Source organism: Chiloscyllium punctatum, chromosome 1 (genome assembly GCF_047496795.1).
Source record: "Chiloscyllium punctatum isolate Juve2018m chromosome 1, sChiPun1.3, whole genome shotgun sequence".
Classification (NCBI taxonomy): domain Eukaryota; kingdom Metazoa; phylum Chordata; class Chondrichthyes; order Orectolobiformes; family Hemiscylliidae; genus Chiloscyllium; species Chiloscyllium punctatum.
The window spans coordinates 75601098-75615197 of NC_092739.1; the positions used below are offsets into that span (position 1 = coordinate 75601098).

Here is a 14100-nt window from a genome sequence, read left to right on the forward strand (position 1 = left end):
ACATTCATTAGTCAGTGCGTTGAGTATAGAAGTTGGGAGGTCATGTTGTGGCTACGTAGGACATTGGTCAGGCCATTTTTTCAAATAATGTTCTCCCTGCATTATGACAGGTATTGTCAAACTTGAAAGGGTTCAGAAAAAAACTTACAAAGGATAATGCCAGGATTGGAGGGTTTGAACTACAGGGAGAAGTAGAGCAGGCTGCAGCTTCTTTCCCTGGAGCGTCGCATAGGGTAAAGTTACCTTATAGCGGTTGAAAAAATCATGAGGGACATGGATAGGGTAAATACACAAGGTCTTTTTCCCAGGATAGGGAGTCAAAAACTAGAGGGCATAGTTTTAAGGAGGGAGGGGAAAGACTGAAAAGGGACCAGGAGGGGGGATCCAAAATGGCAGCAATCTAGGAAGATGACGTTGCAGGCCTCTGCACCAAACCACAAGCAGTACGAATTCTTTATCTGCTGTACCCTGTCCAGCGCGATATCCTGTGACTCTGGAAAGGTCATGGAGTCCCAGGAAACTGTCAGAGAGCAACTTACCTCGGGTTTTGCCATCCAGGGATGCTGAAGAAAGGAGGAAGCACGTCAGAGGCCCGGCCCGCAGCCCAGCCTGCAGGATCTCAGACTCAATTTCGCACCAGACCCTGGTAAAGGAGCTCGCAAAATCTCACAAGATATTGGGGAAGCAGATAGAGGAGAAGCCGGCCCCAATCTCTATCATGCTACAGAAGTATGAACAGCAGTTGGGAGTCCTGGAGAAAAGGACAGATGAGGTAGAACACAGGGTCACAGTAATGGAAGCTAATACAGATTCCTCCAAGGATAGGATCCATGCTCTGGAGATGCAGGTCTGTAAATTGCTTGACCAGATTGATGACCTCGAGAACAGGGGCAGGAGAAAAAAAAAATTCGGATCACTGGTCTGCCAGGGGTAAGGAAGGCGAGCGAACAGTGGAATTTATTGAGGACTAGTTGCCGAAATTCCTTAACTTGGAGGCTGGAATGAGAAGCTTGAAGATTGAGAGGGCTAACCAGGTCACGGCGGAGAGGTCAGGTCCGGACCACCGTCCTCGTCCTGTCTTGGTATGGTTTCATCACTACAGAGATAAGGAGAGAATCGTGGAAGCTTCCAGAAACCAAGGGAAGGAGCGGAAGGCCCTAGTTTATGAGGGCTCTAAGATCATATTCTTCCAGGACTTGACAGCGGTGGTGATCCAGAAAAGAAAATCCTATGACAGCATCAAGAAAAGATTGAGGGAGCTTGGGATCCACTACTCTGAGGAACCCGGTGGTGCTTCAGATGACATGAGATGGATCTGTATATCTCTTTGTAACATCGAAGAAGGCAAGAGACTTGGTGGACAAATTAACTTAATCTGAACAAGTAGTGATATTTGGGTATGTCGCTACTTTCTGTTAAAAGAAGATGAAGTCCAGTCGGGGCTTCCTTTTCCTTTTTTTTAAAAACTGGTAACAATCTGATCTAAACTATGCTCGGGAGAAGTTGGGATGTGTACTTTCAATTTCTAAGTTAAACCAAAGGGATGGGTGGAATACTTATTTTGTTTTCAAATTTTCTTTGTTCACACTGTTATTTCGTGTTTTTTTTTGTTTTCTGCTTGCGTTAGTGGTGTGACTCTAGCAAGGAGGAGAGAAAATGGTTAGGATGGCTAAATGCCTACTTATGCTGATTCAGGTATTTAAATGTCCTGGCTGCAGTACTGACAGAAGGATGGAAGTTGGGTTTTGGGATGCATAGATGCCCCCTTTGGGCATGAGGTGAGGTCCTCTATTCAGCACTACTGGCACTTTATACATTGTTGTTTTTTTGGTTTTTGGTGTATATAGTCTTTGATAACTGTAGGTTGTTAACTGTACTGGTTTTAGTTTATGGAGTTTTATGTTCAATGGATCTTGTGACACTAAGGCTCGGTGATTTGTCATTCGAGTTCCTCCTCTCTGGAATCTAAATGTTACCGCAGAAGGTTATGGCTAATAACTTGATTAAATGGTGTACCTAGAACATCAAGGGGAGTCAGTCACTAATCAAGAGGAAAAGGATACTCTTGAATATTAGAAAGGAAAAGGTGGATATTGCTTTAATACAGAGACACACTTGGATGATAGGAAGCATTTGAAACTACAGCAGAATGGCTTTGATCAAGTTTACTTTTCATCTTTTAATACCAGAAATAGGTGAGTGGCTATATTGGTCAGGAGGAATCTCACATTTAAGTTACTGGAGTGTGTTAAAAACACACATTGGAGGATCGTAATCCTCAAAGCCCAGATAAATGGGGCAGAATATGGCATTTTAAAATGTTTACTGCCCTCCGGCTCATCCCCTCAAATTTCTGTAGAGGAGATCTCTAAATTGATCAGTCTTGAGTCCCAGCACATGATAAGGGGAGATTTTAATTGTCTTATGGATCCCATAGCAGACAGGTTGCCCAAAGGCCCCCTGATAACCTCTGTACAATTAGTGGATCTGTGTGTGGAGTTAGGGTTGGAGGACGCCTGGAGAAGTCTCCACCCTACAGGTAGGGAATTAACTTTTTTTTCCCCCAATCCACACAGATGTTACACCAGGAGTGATTTTTATTCTGATCCCCATAGCAACTCTGGACTTGGTGGCATCTTGTATGATTGGCAATATCACCATCTGCGATCAAATTCCAGTATACCGGTTAAGATTAAAAACGCTGTAGTGGGTCCGAGGCACTGATGAATGGATCCCTTTATCCTTAAGGATAAGTAGTTTATGGAGTACTTCTCTAAGGAATTTAGGGTGTTCCTGGACATTAATTCAGGCTCAGTTAGTAGCCCGCCCATCCTTTGGGAAACTGCCAAAGCCTATGCCAGGGTTAGTTATCTCCTACTCTGCCAGTAGGAACGGCAGAAGGGCGAGCAGCAACGTCTCCTCTGAGCACGGTTGAAGGCAGCCGATAAGGCTCACTTTGACAAGCCCTCGTTGGTCAAGCTACAGAGGATTACGACGCTACAGTCTGCATTGAATTCCGTGCTCACACAGATGGCAAAGAAGGAGCTTACCTTCGCAAAACAAAGGTTGCATGAGCATGGTGACAAATCAGGCAAGTACCTAGTGTATCTTGCCAGGAAAAGGAGTGCCTCTCAAGCCATTACATTGATTAGGGAATGATCTGGGAACCTAACATGTGATTCCAAAAAGATTAACGTGGCATTCCAGACATTTTACTCTGAATTATACCAATCTGAGGGTTGAGAGGAGGGATGGGCCAAGATCCTTTTTCCAAGGATCTAGAGCTCCCAGGTGTGACCCCCAAATGGGAGCCTTTCCTCAATGCCCCCTTATCAAAGCAAGAGGTGCAGGAGACTGTGAAGCAGCTTCAGATTAGAAAGGCGCCTGATCCTGATGGACTTCCCAGTGAATTCTATAAGGAATTCACAAGCAGATTGTCAGGCCCGATGCTCAACATGTTCAATGACTCGCACAGTCATGATTGTCTCCTGCCATCTCGAAGGGAAGCCAATATTTTGCTTATACTTCGAAAAGGGACAGTCCTGGAGGACTGTGCTTCTTACAGGCCCATTTCACTCTTAAATATGGACTTTAAAATCCTCTCTAAGACTCGTGCGTTAAGGCTGGAAACTGTGTTAACTTCTATTGTTAAAGGGGACAAGATAGGCTTCATAAAGGGCTACAGATCCTCCAGTAATGTTAGGAGGCTGCTTAATATAATTCAAACGTGTTAACAACAGTCAATACAGGGATTGGTGATTTCTCTAGATGCAGAGAAGGCATTTGATGGAGTTTGAGTGGCCGTACCTTTTGTATACTCTTCAGCAGTTTGGCGTGGGCAAAGCCTTTATAAGATGGGTAAAGGCTCTCTAGTGACCCTCTCACTGCAATCATCACCAATGGGGTCCCCTTTCACCATTGTTTCTTACACTGGCGATTGAACTATTGACAGAGGCCATTTGTAGGGATCCCAATATACCAGCTCCAGAAGTGGGGTCAAAACTACACAAGATTTCATTTCACATAGATGGTGTCCTCATTTCTTTGCCAAATCCAGCAGTCTTAATGCCTTGCCTGATACAATGCATCAGCTCATTCGGCCCCTTTTTGTGGTACAAGATTAATTTTGCCAAGTGATAGGCTATGTCTATGGGTGGTCTCATGAAGGTGCTAGATCTTGAGGGTGAATCTCAATTCCCATTTAAGTGGTCACAGGGGGATTTTATGTACTTGTGCATATTCCTCACTCCAGTTCTTGATCAGTTGTTTAAAACTGATTTTGTTCATTTATTCGACGAAAGCAAACAAGACTTTCAAAGATGGGATGTGCTTCCAGTCTCATGGTTAGGTCGGATAGTTCTTATTAAAAGGTGAATATTCTCCCCTGTTTGTTGTACCCGATAAGGATGCTCCCCATGATTTTCGATAAGCAAAGGTTCAGGAGACTGAATGGGTGGTTTAGCTCTTTAATTTGGCATTGTAAGTGGCCCCTTACTAAATTAGTTAAATTGCAATTGCCTTATAGACTGAGGGAAGTGGATCTCCCGGATATTAAAAATGATCAACTAAGCTCGCTTTTACCTTATGTGAGTGAATGGGCTTGTGGGGACCCTTTTTCAAAATAGTTAGATATAAAAACCTCTCAGGCAAAGTGCCCCCTTATTAGTTTGCTGTTTTTGAACAAAATGAGGACACTTAAGGAATAGTGCCATAACCCAATAGTTATCAATACTGTTAAAGCATGGAGGGCAATTCAACAGAGGGAAGGCAATATTGGCAAAACATTTTTTTCTTACACCTATAGTGGTTATGCCGGATCTTCAACCAGGGATGATAGATTCAGGATTCAAGCATTGGACAGCTAGGGGTGATTTATTTGAGGGAGACACAATGGCATCTTTTGATCAGTTAGCACGGAAGTAGGAGCTAGTTAGGGATTTTATTCAAAAAAACTTTTGACTGATCCCCACAAATCTCACCTAGAGAGGAGGGTGCTCAGTGCTAAGAGTGCACTTTCTGTCAGTATCCTATATCATGAATTGAGGGCCACTCAGACCAATTTGATCAACTCTGCAGTGTGTGGGGGAGAGAGCTAGGCATTGAGGTCTCCTCAAAGGCCTAGGAAGGTATTTGGGAAAACATAAGAAAGATATCAATGTGCAATAGTACCCATGCTTTGCAGTTGAAGATTCTCCACAGGATCCACTTGGCTTCGGATCGTTTGTCAAAATTTAAACCAGGGGTATCTTCAAAATGCCCCAAGTGTAAAGTTAGTACGGGCACTCTTTTCTATTGAAGTGTACCACAGGACCAGAGACAAACATACTGGAGCGCTGTGGCAGGTGCAATGGGGGGGACTTTGGGTGTAAGGGTGGAGAAGGACTACATTTCTCTTATTCTTGGCCTGCCCAGTGTATTCCCTGTAGATGCGCATACGAAAAAACTTTTCAACATCCTCACTTTCTGCGCATGAAAGAATATCATGTTAGGTTGGGTGTCCGAAAACCCCCCAGGCCTGTCGGGTTGGCGGAAGGTTGTTATGGAGCATATCCCTTTGGATTTTCTCACAAGTATGGTACGCCACAAACCTGAGAATTTCTATAAGACATGGCGGCCATTTTTGGAATACCTGGTCACAGATTTATCTGCCACACTAATAACTGCTTTTATATTGTGCTTTACGAGTCCAATATCCAGATGGGGGAACTGCAAACATATGAATATGAGAACAGTAATGCTCTCAATATTCAAGAGCTATGTTTTATTTTGCTGAGCTGTATTATTATTTAATAGTTTGTTGTTAATTATTATTTATTTAGTTATAGAGTCATAGAGATGTACAGCATGGAAGCAGACCCTTCGGTCCCACCTGTCCACACCGACCTGATATCCCAACCCAATCTAGTCCCACCTGCCAGCACCTGGCCCATATCCCTCCAAACCCTTCCTATTCATATACCCATCCAAATGCCTCTTCAATGTTGCAATTGTACCAGCCTCCACCACTTCCTCTGGCAGCTCATTCCATACACGTACCACCCTCTGTGTGGGAAAAGTTGCCCCTTAGGTCTCTCTTAAATCTTTCCCCTCTCACCCTAACCCTATGCCCTCTAGTTCTGGACTCCCTGACACCAGGAAAAAGACTTTGCTTATTTACCCTATCCATGCCCCTCAATTTTGTAAACCTCTATAAGGTCACCCTTCAGCCTGCGATGCTCCAGGGAAAACACCCCCAGCCTGTTCAACCTCTCCCTATAGCTCAAATCCTCCAACCCTGGCAACACCCTTGTAAATCTTTTCTGAACCCTTTCAAGTTTCACAACATCTTTCCAATAGGAAGGAGACCAGAATTGCATGCAATATTCCAACAGTGGCCTAACCAATGTCCTGTACAGCAGCAACATGACCTCCCAATTCCTGTACTCCATACTCTGACCAATAAAGGAAAGCATACCAAATGCCTTCTTCACTATCCTATCTACCTGCAACTCCACTTTCAAGGAGCTATGAACCTGCACTCCAAGGTCTCTTTCTTCAGCAACACTACCGACGACCTTACTATTAAGTGTAAACGTCCTGCTAAGATTTGCTTTCCCAAAATGCAGCATCCCGCATTTATCTGAATTAAACTCCATCTGACACTTCTCAGCCCATTGGCCCATCTGGTCAAGTAAGTAGTTAGTTGGGGATTTTCTTCTATATATATATTTATACATTTGTACATGAGGGCAGTTTGTGTTTTTAAATTTTTTTTTGGTGTCCTTTCTTTATATTGTTTTGAAGTGTATTGTTTTGTATTTGTTGTAATATTGAAAAATCTATTTGTTAATAAAAATATATTTAAAAATATATTTTTAAAAAAGGGATTATAAGGGCAAATGTTTCACGCAGAGGGCGGTGCATATATGCAACTGCAGCAAGATATACCTGCTCCCGTCACTCCGGCATACTCTCATGATCAAAGCTGGAGGGGCAGGTCGTGTGAGGAAGTGGGGAGGCTTGGAGAGTGGGCAAAGAAGTAGCTGATGGAATACAATGTGGGAAAGTGTGAAGTTACACACTTTAGCGGGAAGAATAGAGGCATAAATCATTTTCTAAATAAGAAAAGGCTTTCAAAATCTGAAGCACAAAGGGACTTGGGAATACTAGTTCGGGATTATGTTAAGGTTAACATGCAGGCTCAGTTGACAGTTAGGAAGGCAAATGCATGAGTGCTAGAATACAAGAGCAAGGGTGTACTACTGAGGCTGTGCAAGGTTCATCAGACGACATTTGGAACATTCTGAGCAGATTCAGGCCGCAAAAATGAATATAGATATGCTGGCATTGGAGTCCAGAGGAGGTTTACAAGAACAGTTCTGGAGAAGAAGGCTTGTAATATGAGAATCAGAACTATGGATCTGTACTCAATATTTAAAGAGATGTGGGGAAATCTAGTTGAAACTTAATGAATTGAGATGCCTGGATAGAGTAGGTAGAGAAGATGTTTCCACAAGTGGGAAAGATCAGAATCCAAAACGCACAGCCTCAGAGTGATGGCACACCAGTTAGAAGTGAGATTGCAAAGAAATTGCTCAGCCAGAGGGTATCAGTTCATGAACTCATTGCCGCTGTGGGGGCCAAATCACTGAGTATTTAAGACAGAAATAGATAGGTTCTTGATTGGCAAGGGGAATCAAGGGTTATGGGAAAAGGCAGGAGAATGAGGTTTAGAAACATATCGGCCACAATCAAATGGTTGAGCAAATGTGATGGGACAAATGGCTTAATTCTGCTGCTATGGCCATGGTCTTATGATGGGCAACATGCCTTCTGCAACACCTGCTGCACCTGCATGCTTACTTTCAGCAACAGGTATACTATGTCTCTCTTAGCTACTGCCTTCCTTTGATTTAGAAAGCCCAGGAACAATCAATCAGTCTCGACTCCTGCATCAAACTTTGTACATTTTGTTTTATTCTGTCTTTCTTCATTCTCACTATTAAAATATATCACTTTGTATTTCTCTGCATTTCATCCAGCATTCAATTGTGCAATCCATCAACCTATATGTAGTCTCTCAAAGTTTATCAGCATCTTTCTTGTGTTTCATGATATTTGCATATTTTATGTCATCTACAAGTTTTTTAACTGTGCCCTGTACACCCAAAGCAAAGTAATTCATACAGATCAATAAAAGCAGTCATCCATGTACTGACTAGTGGGAGCACCACTGTACATCTTCCTCAGTTCTGAAGAATAACCATTCCCCAGTACTGTGTGCTTCACACTCAATGTCACTGCTGTCTCTTTTATTCTACTTGCCTTAAATTTGCTTTCAAACATTATGTGGAAATGATCTTTGAGAAACCCATATGCAAACAACTAACTTACCCTCATCAACCTTATGTTAAGGTATCATAAAATGCAGTCTCAATCAAGTTAGTTAAAGCTATTTGTCTTTTACAAATCTGAACCGGTTTTCCTTAATTAAGCGTAAAGAAAACTAACAAATATATTGTTGCCAGGGTTATTGTAGTGTTCTTTTTTGAAAGTAGAGTGTTAAATTACCAATACATCAGTCCTCTTGGACTATTCCTAACCACATGGGAATTCAAAGATGATGGCAAGGACAACCACAAATTTTAAGTTGACTTTCCTCAACATCCTTAATGCAACTCAACTGATCCAGGAGACTTAGCATTCCCTAGTACAATGAGCCTTTCCATCAATTTCTAGACCATTTTAATTATTTCCTCCTTCACTCTGACTATGGCAACAGTTTTTTTTAAAAACAGTGTGACCTCCTTTTGTACTGTAGTTTCATGAGGTCTTCTTACGTAAAGGATGATGATTTGATTTTTGTACCTACCTAAATACTTTGCAAAGACCAGTTTCACCTATATTCCATCTGAAGACCAGTTTCGCCTAAATTCCATAGAGGTGGGCAGTGTCTTCCTCAAATGGCAAAATCACAAAGGGAGAAGAAAATCTGCAACAAAATAATTATTGTAATTACTTAGGGTTAAATTTAAAAAACACATTCACTAGTGCTGATGCATCTGAATGATCAGACACTGGATGAAAATGGATTTTCTCCAGTGAAAATGAGTTTTAAGAAATATCAACAGCACCCTTGTGTGCACATTTACAGGGTCTTCAGTTTTTCATCTACCAATCTGCATAAAAAACTTTTGATATGGGTCAGCAGACAGCATCCTTACAGAAAAAATGAGCATCATGAAAAATATTCATCCCGTGCAAACTTCTCAGCCATTAAGAATCATAGATTCTTCAAGATACACAGCACAGAAACTTAGGTCCAACTCATCCATGCCAACCAGGTATCCTAAATAAATCTAGTCCCATTTGCCTGTATTTGGCCCATAGCACTCTAAACCCTTCCAAATCATACACCCATCCATATGCCTTGTCAATGTTGTAATTGTACCATTTCCTCTGGCAGCTTATTCCATACATGCACCACCCTCTGCGTGAAAATGGTGCCCCTTAGGTCCTTTTTAAATCTTTCCCTTCTCACCTTAAATCTATGCCTTCTAGTTTGGGATGCCCACACCCCAAGGAAATAATTTTGTCTATTTACCCTATCCATGCCCCTCGTGATTTTATAAACCTCGATAAGGTCACCCCTCAGCCTCCAATGGTGGCTGAATACTGTGCTAGGGAAAATAGCACACAGTCTATTCAGCTTCTCCCTAAAACTCAAATCCTCCAACCCCGGCAACATCCTTGTAAATCCTTTCTGATCCCTTTCAAGTTTCACAACATCTTTCTAAAGTAGGGAGACCAGAATTGCACACTGTATTCCAAAAGTGGCCTAGCCAATGTCTTGGACACTCACAACATGACTTCCCAGAGCATTGTACTCAATGCTCTGACCAATAAAGGCAAGTATAACAAACGCTGCCTTCACTATCCTATCTACCTGCGACCCCACTTTCAAGGAACTATGAACCTAAATCCTAAGGTCTCTTTGTTCAGCAACACTCCCCAGGAGCTTACTATTAAGTGTATAAGTCCTGCTCCAATTTGCCTGTCTAAAATGCAGCAATTCACATTTATCAATTAAACACCATCTGCCACTCCTCAATCCATCGGCCCATCTGATCAAGATCCCATTGTACTCTAAGGTGATCTTCTTTGCTGTCCACTACACCTCCAATTTTGGTGACCTCTGTAGACTTACTAACTATACCTCATAGATTCACATCCAAACCATTTATAAAAGTTACAAAAAGCAACGCACTGCTGGTCACAGGCCTCCAGTTTGAAAAGCAACCCACCTGTCTTCTATCTTCTAGCCAGTTCTGTATCCAAATAGCTAATTCTCCCAGTATTCCATGTGATCTAACATTGCTAACTAGTCTACCAAGAGGAACCTTGTCAAATGAATTACTGAAGTCCATATAGATCACATCCACCGCTCTGCCCACATCAATCCTCTTTGTTATTCATTGATTGGAGATTCAAACATAGTGCTCAGTTTCTACACATACCAAGATAATAACAAAAGCATATTGGCGCATAGATCAGAAATCTTACATGAACACATTCCCTCATGGATTTAAAAAGTGACATAATCAAATTTGAGGACAGCTTAGTCTTTTTTTTAAAAGACTCTGTGTTCTCTAACGAATCACAGGTTCATACAGTTCAGAAGAGGCTATTCAGCCCATCAGGTCTGCACTGATAAAATCTCTCTAAATCCACACAAATTCCACTTTTGAACACTTAGCCTATAACCTTGAATGTTATGACATTTAAAGTGCTCATCCAATTAAGTTTTAAATATTAAGAGATTCACCACCTCAACTAATCACCCAGGCAATGCATTCCAGATTCCCACCCTAAAGATTTAAATCTTTTTCCTCAAATCCTCTCTTGACCACCTACTTTCACTATAAAACTATAACCCATAAGTATGATCATTCAACTAGGGGGAATGGTTGCTCTTTGTTCATGCCCCTTAGCTTCTTAAAACACAGCCTTCTTTCAGCCTTCTCTTCTCCAAAGAAAATAACCTGAGCGTATCCAGGCTCTCTTCATAGCTAAACTGCTCCCACCCAGGCAACATCCAGGTGAATCTTCTCTGCACCCCCTCCAGTGCAATCGTATCTTTCCTATAGTGCAGTGACCAGAACTCCACACAGTACTCCTGTTGTGACCTAAATCAAGTCCTGTACAGCTCCAACATAACTTCCCTGCTCTTGTACTCTGTACCATGACTGATAAAGGCAAGTCGCCTAGCCTTATCTACCCTATTAATCTGTCCTATCACTTTCAGGGATCTGTGGACAAGCACCCCAAGATCCTTCTGTTTCTGAGCTCCCTCGTGTCCTTATATTCATTCAGCAATCCCTTGACTCACTATTTGTGCCAAAGGTGCATCACCTCAAACTTATCAGGGATAAATTCCATCTGTCATTATTCTGCGCATCTGACCAAGCTACCTATATTGTTCTGTAATTTAAGCCCTTCTTCTTCACTGTCAACTTCCTGTCAGCTTAAAATTCGCTTATCATCTCCCTCACACTCTCACTTACATTGTTTATATACGTCACAAACAATAAAAAGGACTCAGCACTGGTATCCCACTGGATATAGGCTGCCAATCACCACCCCGTCTCCTGCCATTCAGCCAATTTTGGAGCCAACTAGTCAAGTTACGCAAGATCCCATGTGCTTTAACCTTCTTTATGTGGGACTTTATCAAAGGTTTTACAGAAATCTATATAAACTACATCAACTGTGTTAACCTCATCTACACACCTGATCACCTCTTCAAACAAAAATCAATAAAATTGGTCAGGTATGACCTCCCTCTGGAAATGCCATGCTGACTATCCCTGAAAACCTTACCTCTCTAAGTGGATACTAATTCTCTCCTCTAGAATTTTCTCCAATTGTTTCCTTACTGTTGATGAGAGACTCACTAGTCCATAGTTCCCTGGTCTATCTCTACCACCCTCGGTGGTACCATACTAGCAGCCACTAGTCCTCTGACACCTCCCCTGTGGGCAGAGTGAAATTAAATATTTTAGGTCACAGCTGCTGAACTCCCTCCCACATCTCTCACAGCAGCAGGATACAACTTATTCCAACCTGGAGATCTGTCTAATTTTAAGCCAGTCAAAACTCCCAATACCTCTTCACTCCTAAACTGCTCAAGAAACTCATAGTACCTCCTTCCTGAATTCTATACCTATACCTTCCTATTCCAAAGTGATACCAGATGTGAAGTCCTGCTTTAACACTCTACCAACGTTTTAGGCTCCATGCACAGACTGCAGTTAATGAACAGTCATCTGTAACACCTGGACAGAAATGAAAAGAACCTGGAGAAGAAAGGTTGAAGAACAGAAAATCCTATCAAGAAAAAGAATCCTGAAGACAGGATCAGTGAACTGCTTTCACAGCTATCTTTTTTCCCTTCTCCCATTTGAGGGAACAGCACTTTTTTTGGGGGGGGGATGGGGGGTGGGGGAGGTGGTGCCAGGGATAGGAAGCACTGTTTATAAGGGGTTAGACTTTTAACTCGTGAAGTTATGCATCATCATTATTTTTAGGCTCCATGTATTTTATTTGTAATAAATTCTTTGTTCTTATTAAGCACAAGAACTGCCTGTATTTTTCCCTATTAGCCTGGGTCTGTCTGACAGATGCACTGGGAACCTTGCATCCTTTGAAAACATTTTTAATTTCTGTGATGACTCCATGATTTTTCAGCTTGCTATTCCCATGAGACACGATGCCACCAAATAACCATTGCCTATTCCTGCTGTTCCCAAATACTTCCCAAAATATTTGATACCATCTAGGACAATCCACATCAGTAGCGGTATTGCATCAAAGATGCTTTTTTTTGAAGAAATGCTGAAAAATAAATACAAGCTGCCTACTTGGGTGGACATAAAAGACTCGATGGCACTATTTTGAGGAAAAACAGGAAAGATATCCTGGAGTGCTGACCAATATCTATTCTTCAAGTACCTTTTCTCAAAGATCAGCAAGGCAGCCTACATGTGGAACCGCAGAAGATGGGGAGACACTAAACGAGTATTTTGCATTAGTGTTTACTCTGAAGGACATGGAAGACACAGAATGTGGGGAAATAGGTAGCAACATCTTGAAAAATGCCCAAATTAAAGAGGTGGTGGTGCTGGATGTCTTAAAACGTATAAAGATGGAAAATTCCGCAGGACCTGATCAGGTATACCCTCAATCTCTGTGGGAAGCTAGAGAAGTGATTGCTGGGCCCCTTGCTGAGATTTGGATCATCGATAGTCACAGGCAAGGTGCCAGAAGACTGTTGTTTGGAGGGAGTATATTAGCATAGATAAAGAATTGGTTAGCTAACAGAAGACAGACGCAATTTTGATCTTAACCAACTGGCAAGTGGGCTGATGATTGGCAGATGGAGTTCAGTGCTGATAAATACAAGGTGTTTCAGAGCATACCTTTTATAACCAGAGCATAACTTTTATAGTTAGGGCCCTGCGGACTGTTGTCAAGCAAAGAGACCTAAGGATTCAGGCAAATAACTCCTTAAAAGTGGTGTCACAGGTAGACAGGGCGGTGAAGGCAGCATTTGGCAAGCTTGTCTTCACCAATCAGAACAATGAGTACAAGAGTTGAAACATCACGTTACAGCTGTACAAGACATTGGTGAGGCCACATTTGGATTACTCAGTACAATTCTACTCACCCTGCTATAAGAAGGATGTTATTAAACTGGAAAGGGTGCAAAAAATATTTATAAGGACTGGAAGGTTTGAACTAGAGAGAGAGGTTGGATAAGGTAGGAATGTAGGGGGCCAAGGGGTGACCTTATAGAGGTTTACAACATCATGAAAGGCACAGATAAGGTGGAACGGCTAAAATCTTTTCCCAGGGACAGTGGAGTCCAAAACTGGAGGGCATAGGTGAGAGGGAAAAGATTTGAAAGAGATCTGAGGAGTAACCTTTTCCACACAGAGGGTGGTGCATATAAGTCAAGAATGAGATAGGCAGATTTTTAAACAATAAGTGAATCAAGACTTAGATAAATGGCAGGAAAGTTGACGATTATCATGATCTCATTGAAGGCAGAGTTGACTTGAT

The 14100-nt window shown here is 42.0% G+C and overlaps 1 protein-coding gene across 4 annotated transcripts in view; it reads right to left on the reverse strand.

Annotated features, from left to right (window-relative positions):
• The window catches only part of fryl (furry homolog, like), a 467472-nt gene that overhangs the window by 417940 nt on the left and 35432 nt on the right, over nt 1–14100 (reverse strand). For all 4 annotated transcript variants that reach the window (XM_072569022.1, XM_072569030.1, XM_072569038.1 and 1 more), the window contains one exon: nt 8852–8971. The gene's annotated coding sequence lies outside the window, so the exon portion shown is untranslated. The remainder of the gene's footprint in view (nt 1–8851; nt 8972–14100) is intronic.